This window comes from Tiliqua scincoides, chromosome 3 (genome assembly GCF_035046505.1).
Source record: "Tiliqua scincoides isolate rTilSci1 chromosome 3, rTilSci1.hap2, whole genome shotgun sequence".
In the NCBI taxonomy this organism is placed as follows: domain Eukaryota; kingdom Metazoa; phylum Chordata; class Lepidosauria; order Squamata; family Scincidae; genus Tiliqua; species Tiliqua scincoides.
In genome coordinates this window covers 100,839,977-100,853,303 of record NC_089823.1, presented here as the reverse complement: position 1 = coordinate 100,853,303, position 13,327 = coordinate 100,839,977, and the positions used below count along the sequence as shown (strand labels likewise).

The following is a 13,327-nucleotide window of genomic DNA, read 5'->3' as shown; positions in this document are numbered from 1 at the left end:
ACAATAAAATACAATAAAAGCATTTAATTAAAACCATTAAAACAATACAGGAGCAGTTAAAAGATGTAAAAACAGCCACAACATAAAAGAAGCAACAGAAGGCCTATAGGTGCTCATTAAAAAGGGATCTTCCTTTGATCTCCTCTCCATTTTATTTCCCCCTTTCTTCCAGCTATTGGGACCTGGCAGTAAAATTTCAACAGACATGCCTAAAGACTTATTTTGTATCCCCTTCGGGTATACATTTGTGGTTGGTATCCGTCTGCACTCTGACTAATTACTAAGGGCCCAATCCTCAAGCTCAGCCAGCACCAGCACTGAACCCTAGTACCAGCGCTGGGTGTTGTAAACGTGCCGTAAAACATTTATGGCACCTGGCGCGTAAGGAACGCTGGTGCCTGGCCCGTGCCAGTCAGGTGTTGGGCCCAGTGTCAACAAAAGGAGGGTACACTGCCACCAGGTGTAAGTGTGACCACTGGGCAGGGTGAGGAACTGGGCAGGATGGGGTGGGGCTGGTGGAGCTCTGCTCTGCCAGATCCTAAACTCCGTGTCGGGCCAGAAGGCCTGACATGGAATCTCTCAAGTCACCACAGACTTGAGAAGCCCCATTGCAGGACTTGGGGTTTTCCTTGGGAGGAGGGGATGAAAGACCTCTGGCTGCTTCCCAGCACCTGCTGCATACAGCAGTAGCTGCTTTGGCACCACTGCTCAGCAGGCACTGAGAAGCTCAGAATTGGGCTGCCCAGTATCTACTGACCTGGACGAGAATGGGTTACAACAATTATGTGGCTTCTCTCACCCCTATCTATATGCATATGTGTCTATATATAGGTAACATTTGCTTAACAAAAACAAGGAGGAAAAGTTATTTCCAACAAGTCAAGGTAGGACAGTTATTAAGAAGTAACTATAACTTCTTAATAAAAGAAAAAAAATCCCAACAGAGAAATCATTCCATAGATGTAACATTTGACACCTCTCCAATCTCAGCTCCCCTCCTCCCTACCTTTCCACCCATGGTCTGGTCTAAGTGGTGCTTTTCAAAAAGCAGATTGCACTGTGTAAAATGTATTATCTGTACACGCTGAAGTGTGTCATTTATCCAACAGAAGAAAGCACATGGGGGAAAAATACATTTGTTTCTTTTTAGCTATAAACAAGACATTGAAAATAACAGTTATAATTGGTGATGGATTTGTTGTTGCACTCTTGGGAAGCAGGATAGATGAAAGGGCCATTTGTTTCAGCAGCAGTTCCAGTAATGAAGGTTTCAAGAAAAAAAAATTAAATTCTGTCAGTGTGATCTGTCTGTGCTCAAATTACTCACTCCTGTAGGGAAGATGCTCAATCTCTCCGTTTCACTGCTCCATCAGCCATCCCGTTGCTCTTGTGGTTGGTGACCCTTATTCTTCTTTATAACTTCTGGAGCTCATACTGGTATTGTACAAGATGAAGACAATTGATCTCCCCAGCTCTGGCAGTGAGATGGATGCCTGGCAGTTGCTTAAGTGGCAGTGTCTTTTTCTCCCTGGGGAAGGAGCTCAGTTGCTATCCGTTTGTCTTTTAAAAACCTCTTATACTTTCTTTCTATATACTATTTATACTGTGAGCTAATCTTTTCCCCATTACTGTTAGGATGCTCACTGATCATTTTAAGCTGCAGCTACAGCAAATGAGTAACTCCTTTGTCTGGAAGTTCACAGTTCTTATGATATGTGGAGGCATCAAAAATCCTCCCCCCTCCCCCAAGTCTCTGGGTTGCTGCAGAACATCTTGTGTGGATGGGTAGTATGAGATTTATCCTATATGCCAATGCACAATGTCCTTGAGCATGGTCAGATGCACTGCTTTCTGTACCTAGATTTCATTGTACTAATCTTAGTACATCTTTATCATTAATGGGCACAGCTGAGTGATTAAAGACTAGAAGGTTAGCAGTCCAAGAGTTTGAGACCCCAGTGCTGCAGAACAGGGTGAGCTCCTGTTACTTGCCTCAGCTCCTGCCAGCCTAGCAGTTCAAAAGCATGTAAATGCAAGTAGATAAATAGGTACCACTTTGGTGGGAAGTTAACGGCATTCCGTGCACTTTGGTGTTTAGTCATGCTGGCCATATGACCATGGAGGATGACAACGCTGGGTCTGGAAGATGACAACGCTGGGAAGATGACAAAGCTTGGAGACTAAGATAAGCACCATCCCCTGGACATGACTGTGCAGGGGAAACCTTTATCATGTAAATCATATGGAACTCCAAACTTAGTACTGAGTAGATCACTGCTGCTAACTGGCCAAAGAGGCACCTTTTAATATGATAGATTGTGCTCATGAGGAATGAGTCAGTTCAATCAGTTTTCCCCATGTTCTTGGGTTAACCTGAGAAGCAAAAAAAAAATCTAACCACACTGGAGCATTTCTGCTAATATATATAGGTGCTAGTATTAGTATTAGTATTAGAAGCCCTTCATAGTTTGGGTCCAGGGACCATATTCACCCATACACTCTGGCCTGCCCTCTTAGGTCATCTGAGGGGGCTCTGCTTCAAATGCCACCTTTAAGCCATTTCTGCCCAACATTGCATATACCCAACAGAAACCATATGTGTACACCTATGGGCTAGGCAGAAATGAGTTAACTCATGTTAGAGGGATGGTAGCACAGGGGTGAGCCTTTCTCTATAGTGGCGTCACAACTATGGAATTCCCTACTGGGGGAACTAAGAACTACCCATCCCTCATGATCTTTTGGTGAATGCTCAAAATGTTTTTGTTCCATCTTACATTTGGGCGATGTGTTGTTGTTCGCCCATATTTACTAATTGAGTCCTTTCCTGGGAGAGGGAATATGGTGATTTTTTTACAGTAAACTGGTAAAATGTGAGTTAAAAAATGAAAAATTGTTTCTGGTGCTGCAAGTGTGCTATGTTTGAATTCAAGATATTGCCTAAACTGGCTGCTGTCCCTGATAATTTCATATGACTGATCCAAAGTATTAAAAACCAATCTTATCCTCCTCCACCCTCTGGTGCAACTCGCCAAGAAGGAGTGCACTGTATCCAGGTAGGGGAGGGAGATGAATCAGGAGGCTTAGGAGGGAAAAAGGAAATTATTTCCTCTTACCCCTCCATAAACCTCCTGCTCCCCTCTGTGTGTGCATGTAATTCCTTTCTTTTTCAAAAGTTATGTCAAAACATTTTCAGTACTCACTAATTTCTGTTTCTTCTTCAGGGCTATTCTTCTTCAGGGCTACTCACCATATTGTCCTGACATTTTGATCATTTGTAGACAAACATGAAGATTAGTCTTTTGTCTCACTCCTGTGCCAATTCCACCATAACATTTTCAATTTCCGCAATAACTGCTTTTAGATGATCACGTCAGCACCTAATACGCATGGAAAAATGACATTAACATTAGCATTATTATTTTCCATTTTTCTTATAAAAGTTCCAATGTGCGTAGCATCTGAGTGTCTTTAGGCACAATCCTATCCTGCCAAGAGGCTTGCGCTTTGTCCAGCGCAGGATAGGGGCCTAAAGCGACTCAGCCAGAGGCAAGGGGAAACTTTTCCCCTTACCTCTGGGAAAAGCATGCTGGCCCCTATGGGTCTCCTTGGACTTACACCTCCTCCTGAGGTGGCACAAGTCCAAGGAGAGCGGAGCCGCTCCGATCTCCCTGGGAACGAGGGTTGGGATCCAACATAACTGCTAGAATCCAGCCCCGTCTCCAGTTCCCCGCCCACTGCCTGCCCTCCCCCCACCCGGGAATGCCTCCCTCCCACCTCCCTGCCACCCACCCCAGAGCAGAGTGATCAGAGTGGTTTGTGGAGGTGGAGCGTGATCACTCCACTTTCACATTTAGAAGGCTGGGGAGCCCTACAGACACTTGTGCAGGGCTCCCTGCAACCCAGGAAGGCTGCTGCAGGGACTGGTGAGTCCCTGCAGCCCCCCTTAGTGATGCGATCCTGGGGATCACATTGCTGCCTTCCCCCTACTCCCGCCCCTTAAGGGTGTAGAGGCCAGGGCTGTCAGGCTGGGGCGTCACAACGACCCAGTTTGAATAGCTCTGCTGTAGAATATAGCAGTGAGCCATGAAAAGATCATGGAAGCAATGCTTTAAATTTTATTCATCAAGCTTGTTTCAGAGTAGGGTCTTCTCCGTGGTGGCTCCATCTATCTTATACACACCTGAATGGAAATAAGCTCCGTTTATTTCAGACTTATTTCTGAGTAAAAATACACAGTATTGGGGTTCTCATTAATTAACTACTAGAGGATAGTTGGAGTATACTGTTTTTATCTGTTTTTTATTGTGTTAATGAGTTTCTCAGATCTTTTTCACATGTGCCCCTTGAAGGCATCTCCCTCTGTTAGGGTGTATCTATGAAAGACACAAAAGCAGTTTTAAAGGCACTGTGTCAAATTTTGAAATTGATCAATGGCCATGTAGGACAGGTGATTTACAATCAAATTTCAACCTTTCTGTGTATTTCATCAACCTGTGAACAGATGTGTTCTACCTAAAGTGCTTGCTTTTTGTCCACTAGGTGCCCCTTAGAGTTGTACACATTCAGGAATGGCCTTTTTCATGTCTTTAACTTTTCTTCATGTGCAGAATTCTCTCCTTAGTCACTATGAATAGGCCTCTTCTTTTTCATGTCATGGGCAGCAGAGCGATTTCCCACTCTGATCTTTAGTGAAAGTGACAAGATTCAAGGAAATCCTTGTCAGTTTTACTAGTGCTGATTTATTTCACTCATTTTTTTCCCCTGTACTTTGTATTTAGATGACATGGACAAAGACAAGGAGGAACATTTTCAATTTTACTGATATATTTTAATCATGTGTTTTGTTTTTAAAAATTTTTTTATGTAAAGTTGAAGTATTACCAGCACGAACTGTGCAAAAACAGTATACATGTACTTTTGAAAAACAAAACTGGTGAAATTGACAAGACTTTAATCCTGACATGTCCATTTCATCAAAGACAGTGAAAAAGATGACCATAAGGCAGATGAACAAATAATGCAAAAGGGTTGTGTATATATTGTATCTACTGCATGTACAAAAGTGGTTGTGTACTGTCTGACAAAAAGGGCATCTTGATAGGATTATGTTGCCAATGCTGCTCTCCTACATATGCACATATGTTTACCACTACATGTGTGCACATACAGTCTTGAGCTTGTGTTTGCTTGGTCCAGAATTAATGATTCACAGCCCAATCCTGAGCTGCCCGGGGCGTGGGGCTGTAGTGGCACCGAAAATGGCTGCCACCGCATCCTGCACACTCCGGGCTGCTGCTGGCAGCTCCCCCGGAGAAGGGGACTTTCGTCCCCTTCCCCAGGTAAACTGAGTAGCCCCACAATGGGGCTACTTGATTCTCCACTGAACCAAAGGTCGACAGAGAACCAAGAGCCTCGGTGTTGGGTGCTGGCTCTGGATGCGGAGGAGCAAAACTGCACTGGTCCCGCCTCCCTCCCTCCCCACTCCCTTCCCCGGGATGTTTCCTCCCTACTCTCTCCCTGCCTCCCCCACCCCCAGAATGCCTCCTCCCTGCCCTCCGCCTTCCTGCCCGCCTTCCCCCACGCCCCCATTTACCTCACCACTGCTCGGCAGTCTGTGCGACTGCCAAGCAGCAGAGCTTTAGCAGCCACCCGGCACTAACCCAGCCCAGCAGTGGGTGAGCACTGCTGCTCGCCCAGTGGTAGGGTCCACAAATGTGCCTTACAGCATGTTTGCAACAGTGCGCGCTGGCAATAAGCCGACATGCACTGTTCAGGATTAGGCAGTCAATGATTAACTATTTTAAGAGTAATATTGAAAAGAGAGGATAGTATTGTTGTTGTTTTCTTTTAAAAAAAGAAATAAGGCTGCTATCCTTATTGCTTTCTTGAGAGTAAGCCCCCCTGAACACCATAGAGTTTACTTCTGAATAAACAAGCATAGGATTGTGCTGTAAGAAACATATACTGGTGTTTATACATATACTGGAAACACATACCGGGCTGGTGCTTTTTGTGAATGTATTTTAATTGTGATTCAAGTTTATTGTGTCTTATTAGTTTTAATCATATCTCAATGTTTTGGGGTATAAATTCTGTAAATAAATAAATAAATAAATAACACTGACTGAGAGCACAATCCTAACTGCTGCCTGAGCTGGTGCAGCTGTCCCCGCACCGGCTCAGAGTGTTGTAAATGTGCCATAAGGCACATCGGAGATGATTCATGAGCCAGTAGCACTGGCGGGAAGGTCTGTGCCATCCTGCCTGCACTGCATGTGGAGTCCTTGCTGCTGGCGCAAGAAGATAAAGCACCAGCTGCAGGGTAGTGTAGGGAGAATGGTGGGGGAGGGACATTTCTGGGCAGCGGGAGGGTGGAAAGGGGCGGATCAGGCCCAGGAGGGGGACAGAATTGGCAGAAATCTTCTCTGCCATATCCTCACCCCTTTCCTGGGCCTTCCGGTGTTAGGATTTGCACCAGCTAAATAAATAGCTGGAGTGGATCTGAGAAATTCCATAGGAACAGCTGGAGCTCGACACAGGCTAAGGGGAAAAAATATCCCCTTACCCCAAGGAAAGCTCCAGCCTCTTCCTCACCTCACTGGATACAGCACAGGCTGTGTGGCCTGGCTGAGCTGGTGCAGGTTAGAATTGGGCTGCCTGGCTGGCTGAAAACATATCTGATTTATCAAATTTACAGCAAGCCTAGTCTAAGATGAACAGTGGCAGCTATAACCGGGATTCTTCTTTTTAAAGTGCATGGGCCTTTCCTTGTGGCTGGGAGTATAGCTGTCAGCCTGAATCAGTTGCAGCAACTCTTCATGTGGCCTCTGGTGGAAACAGGTTTTTGTTTTTTTGTTTTAAACAAATCCAGGGTCAAAGCTTTTGACAAAACTCTTAGGACAGGCTAAGCCTTTAAATGCAAAAGGTTCACAGAAAATCTTTCAGTACATTATTAGTGCTGAATACTTATACTGAATACCGGAATGAAGATTTCCTGTGGTAAATTCACACCCAATCCTATCCCCCACCCCCGCCAATGCAGCTGCACTAAAAAAGCTTAACCTGCATTGGGGGGGGGGCAGATTGGGAGGCTTGGGAGAAGTAAGGGAAAGTATTGTCTGTATATATGTGCACACATGTATGCAGTCTGTACAGTGAAGGAAAAATTGAGTAATGAAGGATGAAATTGAAAAAGAATTTCATCTTCTGTAAACAAAGTTTTCTCTCTCTCTTTCCAATAGAAATATGGCAGTGCACTTCATGTAATTTCAGACATCCCAAAATCAGCCCAAGTTAGTTCGCCCTTCACTAAACATAAAATTGCTCAGGGCCAGTTTCTGCTATGATATTTGATGGTATTTGCCTTCAATAAATATGAAACTGTTGACTCTTCACTGCTAAAGGCTGATTTGCTGCCCAGGGCTGCTTAAGTAATTGCCTCATATTAGGAGCAAATGTTTTTAGTACAACAAAAAACAAACCCAGCCTAACTAGGTTAATCGCATGCTAAGGGAAATTGGCTCCAAGATGTCCTAAACAGATTGGTGAATCCATAAGGAGGTGAAAAATTATAAGCACTTTCTCCCTTCTGCCTGTGGAAGTGCTGTGTTTGTATCTTTCATCTGGGTACATCAGGCAATGAGGGTGTAGCAGAACCTTGGAATTCTTCTATTTCTAGTCCTGTTCACACAAACATTGTTTGAACCAACAGCACCTTTGTTAAAGCTCTGTCTCCTCATTAATGGGCCTGCCTAGCCCCTCCCACCCCTGCATGTACAACATTGGTCCATACTGTCAAATGCTGTACTTCCCATGAACTGGAATGCTGGACAAACAATGTTCTTGATGATGGGGAGGCCAAGCACAGCATTTGTCTGTGCACACTAACACAGTATTAACATGCACACTATCCATACCACCTCATCATAATCAGATGGATATGTGAACAGGCTTCTGTCATCTGCCTATCTAGTTAACAAATGTACATTGGTCACAGTCCAGATACTGTTCCTCCACACAAGAAAGGCCAAGGGTATGCTATGGACCATTCATAAAGTATGTAACATTTTCAAGGGCTTTTTTCTGTTCATCCTTGTCACATATTGCCCCATATAAACTAATACTACAAAGGGTTGTGGATTTGATTTGGGACCACAGGTATTTGGGGGGGGGGGCACTAAGTCTTTCAGGTGCCTGAATGCCAATGTAAAGCAGTCCCTCCCCATTACCTGCAGAGCCATTAGGAGCAGGGAGAGCAAAGGGAAGGGGACACCTCTGCTTCGCTCTTGCTGTTCCAAATGACTGTGCAGCCAGATGGGAGCATTTAACACTCAGTGCAAAATCAGGCACCTGAAAAACCTAGCATTTTGCCCCCCTTCCTGCCAGAAACACTAGTGTTTGGGACTAAAGGGATATGTGTTGCATTGGGTGCTTTCATTCAATTTGGCTTTCATGAAGAGCCATATGCAGTTGGCATGCATAAGTCCTGATTTAGCAGCAATCTGTTTGGTCTGTTTGGATCTTCAGAGAGAGAGAGAGAGAGAGAGAGAGAGATCCTTGAACAGGTCATACAATATCTGCACATTTTAGATTGATTGACCAGAAAACCATGAAGTTAGGGGCAGAAGTGCTGCTTGTTCTCTCATTAAAATAAAAAAGAAGCTTATTTGTACCCTTTTCAAATAAGGTGTCTGTCTGTGTCCTACCTATCTAAAATTTGGGAGGTGTGGTCTCTCAGAGGTGTCCTGGGATGCCTGAAAATCTTAAGTCTTTTCTTAAGTAAAGAAAATCTTTAAAAGGGGATTGGACGAGTTTCTGGAGGAAAAATCCATTATGGGGTACAAGCCATGATGTGTATGCGCAACCTCCTGATTTTAGGAATGGGTTAAGTCAGAATGCCAGATGTAGGGGAGAGCACCAGGATGAGGTCTCTTGTTATCTGGTGTGCTCCTTGGGGCATTTGGTGGGCCGCTGTGAGATACAGGAAGCTGGACTAGATGGGCCTATGGCCTGATCCAGTGGGGCTGTTCTTATGTTCTTATGTTCTTAAGTCTATTGGTTTGAGAAATGGCAGGAGAAGTTACAGGCAGGAGAAATGCAGTTCATTTCCTCACTAAATCTATCGGGAATGAATGAATGAATTTCCATGAAAATGGACATAAATGAGGCTTTTAACAATAAAACTAATGGAGAGATTTTTTTCCTTATAAATTTTTAATGTTAAATCATCCATGCATGACATATTTTATGGATAGTTTGTATGTATGCGTATGGATGTGTGTGTGTTCACGAGGTGGTGTATTTGGATTTGTGAGAGAATAGGATGAGGGATAATATGTACATGTGCCACAAAAGTCATTGTGTTTAAGGCATGTATGAAATAACAAATTCCACCTTTGTCTATGACATCTCATTGATCTTTATTTGTGCTTATATTGTTAACTGATGGGATACAAAAACCCAACATGAACCTAAATGTTAGAAACAGATTGGAAATCTAAAATCTAGTAAGGAAATAAATCATTTATTAAAACTTTGATAATAAAATAACCCAAAATGAACATTATGGACGAGACCGTTTATGATATTGTTTCATTCTTCCATCTGGGAACTATTTCATCTCACTAGATTTATGTTGCTAGGCGTCCTGCTGATCTTGGGCTGAAAGTCCCTTGTAAAATGACTGACGTTTTTCTGCCAAGAAATCTAGAAATATAGACTCAACGCTGATTTTTGCATCTCTGTGGTTTAAGAGTTCTGACTGTTAGTTTTCAGGCTATACCTTTCACAATGTATACCTAATTTGTAGCCAAAAAAGCTTCAAATCACAAAAGGAGGTTCAGAATGTATTTAAATAATTAGTGGAAGCATCAAACTAAATTTTTCCCATTTCGTGGCTGTCAGATACTGTACAAAAAGCAGCCATAGCTCTAATTTTCAATAGAATAGGAAGAGACAGAAAATGAAAAACCCTAATTATAAGCAAATAGCAGAGCATCTTGTAAATGTATAACTGTTGGTTAGTAATTGGATTCAAAAGAAAACATATATATCATTTGAAAAAGGACTAAATAATATGGCATTTAATTAAGTGCCAGATCCTTAGAGGATGTAATTGTTCACAAAAATTGTCAGTAATTAGCACCCCAATCCTATCCAGGGTTGGCCCACAGCATGTAGCACCGCCAACGCATCATGTGCTGCTTGCTGTGTCCAGGCAGGGGAACAGGCAGCCCTGAAGAGTTAAGTAAGGAAATGCCTTACTTACCTCCCCCACTGCTCCCGGGTCCCCAATGGGCCTACTCAAATCTATGCTAGCTGTTTTGCTGGCATAAATGCGTTTAGTTCAAAGGGGTGTGTCAGGACTGGAACAGGGCTCCAGGTCTTGCAGACGCCACCGCCATTGAAATCCGCCCTGACCCACTCCAACCTGCCCCTGGCCCCCCTGATCCCTGCACCTATCCACCCTTAGCCACCCCCACTGCAACTGTACCTGCTCCAGTGGCTGGTCTGCTGCCAAGGTTGTCAGCGTGGGGCTTATCAGCTTCTTCAAATGTCAGCGGTGAGTTTCCTGGCATTGGGGTGGCTCAGGCGGTAGTGACCCATATGTAATGGCAGATTGTGAGAACCATCATTGCATCATGAGGACAGGGTTGGGTCTGACAAAAGAGAACTAAGATAAAAATGGTTATTTAACCTGCCTCCACCACTAACATTGAGCTGTTTGAGGCCATTAGCTGAACAGATAATTTTAAGAATTGAGAGTTGTCGGGGACACCCCTGATGTTGATCACCTGCCACATGACGTCATCTGGTATACAGAGCCAAGGTGTGCCAGAAGAACTTGTTCAGTGGGTGAAGCTCTTGTACAAGGATCCAGAGAGTTGTGTGCAGGCTGTCGCTGGAACGTCGAAAGACTTTCGCATTACCATCGGCATCCACCAAGAATCAGCGCTCTCTCCACTGTTGCTCATCACGGTAATGGACATCATCACCCATGATCTGCAAAAGCCGACGCTATGGACATTTCTCTATGCGGTGACGTTCTTCTCACGTCCGACACTCAGGCGAACCTTGAGCAGCAAATACAAGCCCGGAGCAATCGTCTTGCATTTTCTGGCTTCTGCCTCAACATTAAGAAGGTGGAGTATATGACGATGGACCCAGATGAGCTCAGGACAATCTGTGTAAATGGCATTGACCTGCCATGTGCTGAGACATTCCGATACCTCAGCTCAACAATCGCCGCTGATTGCAGCCTGAGTTACGAGACCACTGTGAGTAAACACAGCCTGGACAGTGGCACACGATGACTGGTGTTCTTTGCAGCAAGAAGATCAGCAACTGTCTCAAGTTGAAGCTCTACCAAATGGTCATCTGGCCAGTTGCACTCTATGGAGCTGAATGCTGGCCAGCAACAAGAGAAGCCGAATGTCACCTTGGTGTCATGGAGACAAAGATGCTGTGTTGGAGCAGTAGTATCACTTGTTTTGACCACGTCCGCAACGATGACATCCGGCAGTGGCACGGCATCGCTCCAACTGCCGACAAGTTGAGAGAAGCCCGGCTTCAATGGTACAGCCACATTCTGCACGCCAACAGTGATATGCTGGTGCAGAAGGGCCTTCAGTTGGAGATCAATGGCAAACAACCGAAGGGCCAACCGAAGCAGTGCTGGCTTGACATGCTGCACGGTGTTATGAAAATCATCCACCTACACTCAGACCAAGCCTGCGATCAAGAGAAATGGCGACTCAAACTAGCAGACCCCGTCACTGCATGGGACCAATGCAAAAGAAGGGGTGATATCTCTCATATAAGATCTGGCCAAAGACCTCCTGGTGGCAGTAGGTCCAATGCACCCCCTTACATGAGCCAGACTCTGCTCCTCCCACTCTCTAGTATTCTAGGTCAGCATTCTTCCTCTCCTCCACATTTCTTCCTCTCTGTCCCTCTTTTTGTTTTCCAATCCAGGGAGTGGAAGGCGGCGAAGGAGCAGAGGAGGCAAGTAATTGAACAGAGATGAATGCCCCCAACAATCTACTGTCTTAGGTGACCACTTCTTGGATATAGGATGACAGTGAAGATACATAAGTAAAAGTATTATTATCCTTCAAGTTGAGAAGACGTTACCATTTGGTGTATCCAGAAGTTACTTTTTGTTTCTAGAGTTCCAGGAATGGGTATTTTTTTTTCTCAGTGTGAAAGGTTGTAGTCATGTAAATTGAGATGCCTAACAACCGTTTGTTCAGGCTTTTCGGCTTACTGATTTGGAGTTTCTGAAATGGATACTTCCCCCAACCTACTGCATAGACAGTGTCCTCATTGGATACCTACATCCACAGAAGAAAAAAGTAGTTCCCTGAACTACTTTCAGAGACATTTTCCAGCTCACAAGCACAATCTATTACGTAAACACAATCTCTTAGAGCCCAGTCGTATCCTCCTCCCCCCCCCCCACTGGTGCAACCATGCCAAAAATGGGCATGCTGTATCCAGCAGGGGGATTGGGAAACTTCAGCAGGGAAAGGGAATTTAAATCCCCTTATCCCTGTGTAAGTCTCCTGATCCACAATGGGTGTCCTTGAACCTGTGCCAGCAAAATCATTGGCTCAAGTCTGAGGAGAGAGAGAGACTGCAGAAAAGGAGGATAGGATTTGGCATACACCTTTGGCACCAGATCTACCCCCCTGCATCCTCTCCAACCCCATTTTGTCGCGTCCCCACCTCCACAACTGCTTTGCTCTGGTGGTTGTAGGCAGCTGTGGTCACCGTTCTGGAGCATTGCTGCCTCTCACAACAGCAGGAGTACTTTCTGCTGTTGCAAAAGTCCCAGTGTGCCGGTGGAGGAATCAATAGGATTGGACCGTTAGTCTGTAACGGATGGGATTTTACTTGGAGATATTTCAACCTGGGAGATAGGCAATGCATTTTAATTCTGGCAAAAATCATGGGGAGGGTATCATTAATCTTGCTGACATATACACAGTGTGACATCATCTGTTGCCATGGCTTCTGTACTCAACAGTCTGTAATTGCCAAGCAATATTCATGGTTGCTGTGCAGGCAAATCACTGCATATTGTTGTTTCACAATTTTACAGTTTATAATTTTGGCCATTACTTCAAAGAACAGAGTGTCTTCTGGTTTAAAGCTTTCAACAGATATGCATGTCTTGCAACCAATGTAAAGGGATTTATTTTTTTTAATTTATTGCTAATGAACAACAAGTTATAATAGGAAATGAACAAGGTTAACATTTTGGTGATTAAAGTTCCACAAAGCATTTGACATTTTCTAGTAAATTAATCTGCAAATTACATCT

At 44.3% G+C, this 13,327-nt stretch overlaps 1 protein-coding gene and 1 pseudogene across 1 annotated transcript in view; both read left to right on the top strand.

Moving 5' to 3' along the window:
• Positions 1-13,327, top strand: part of ITGBL1 (integrin subunit beta like 1) — a 181,236-nt gene that overhangs the window by 126,907 nt on the left and 41,002 nt on the right. The gene's annotated exons all lie outside the window — the stretch shown is intronic.
• LOC136643822 (uncharacterized) lies at positions 6,987-12,028 on the top strand (annotated as a pseudogene).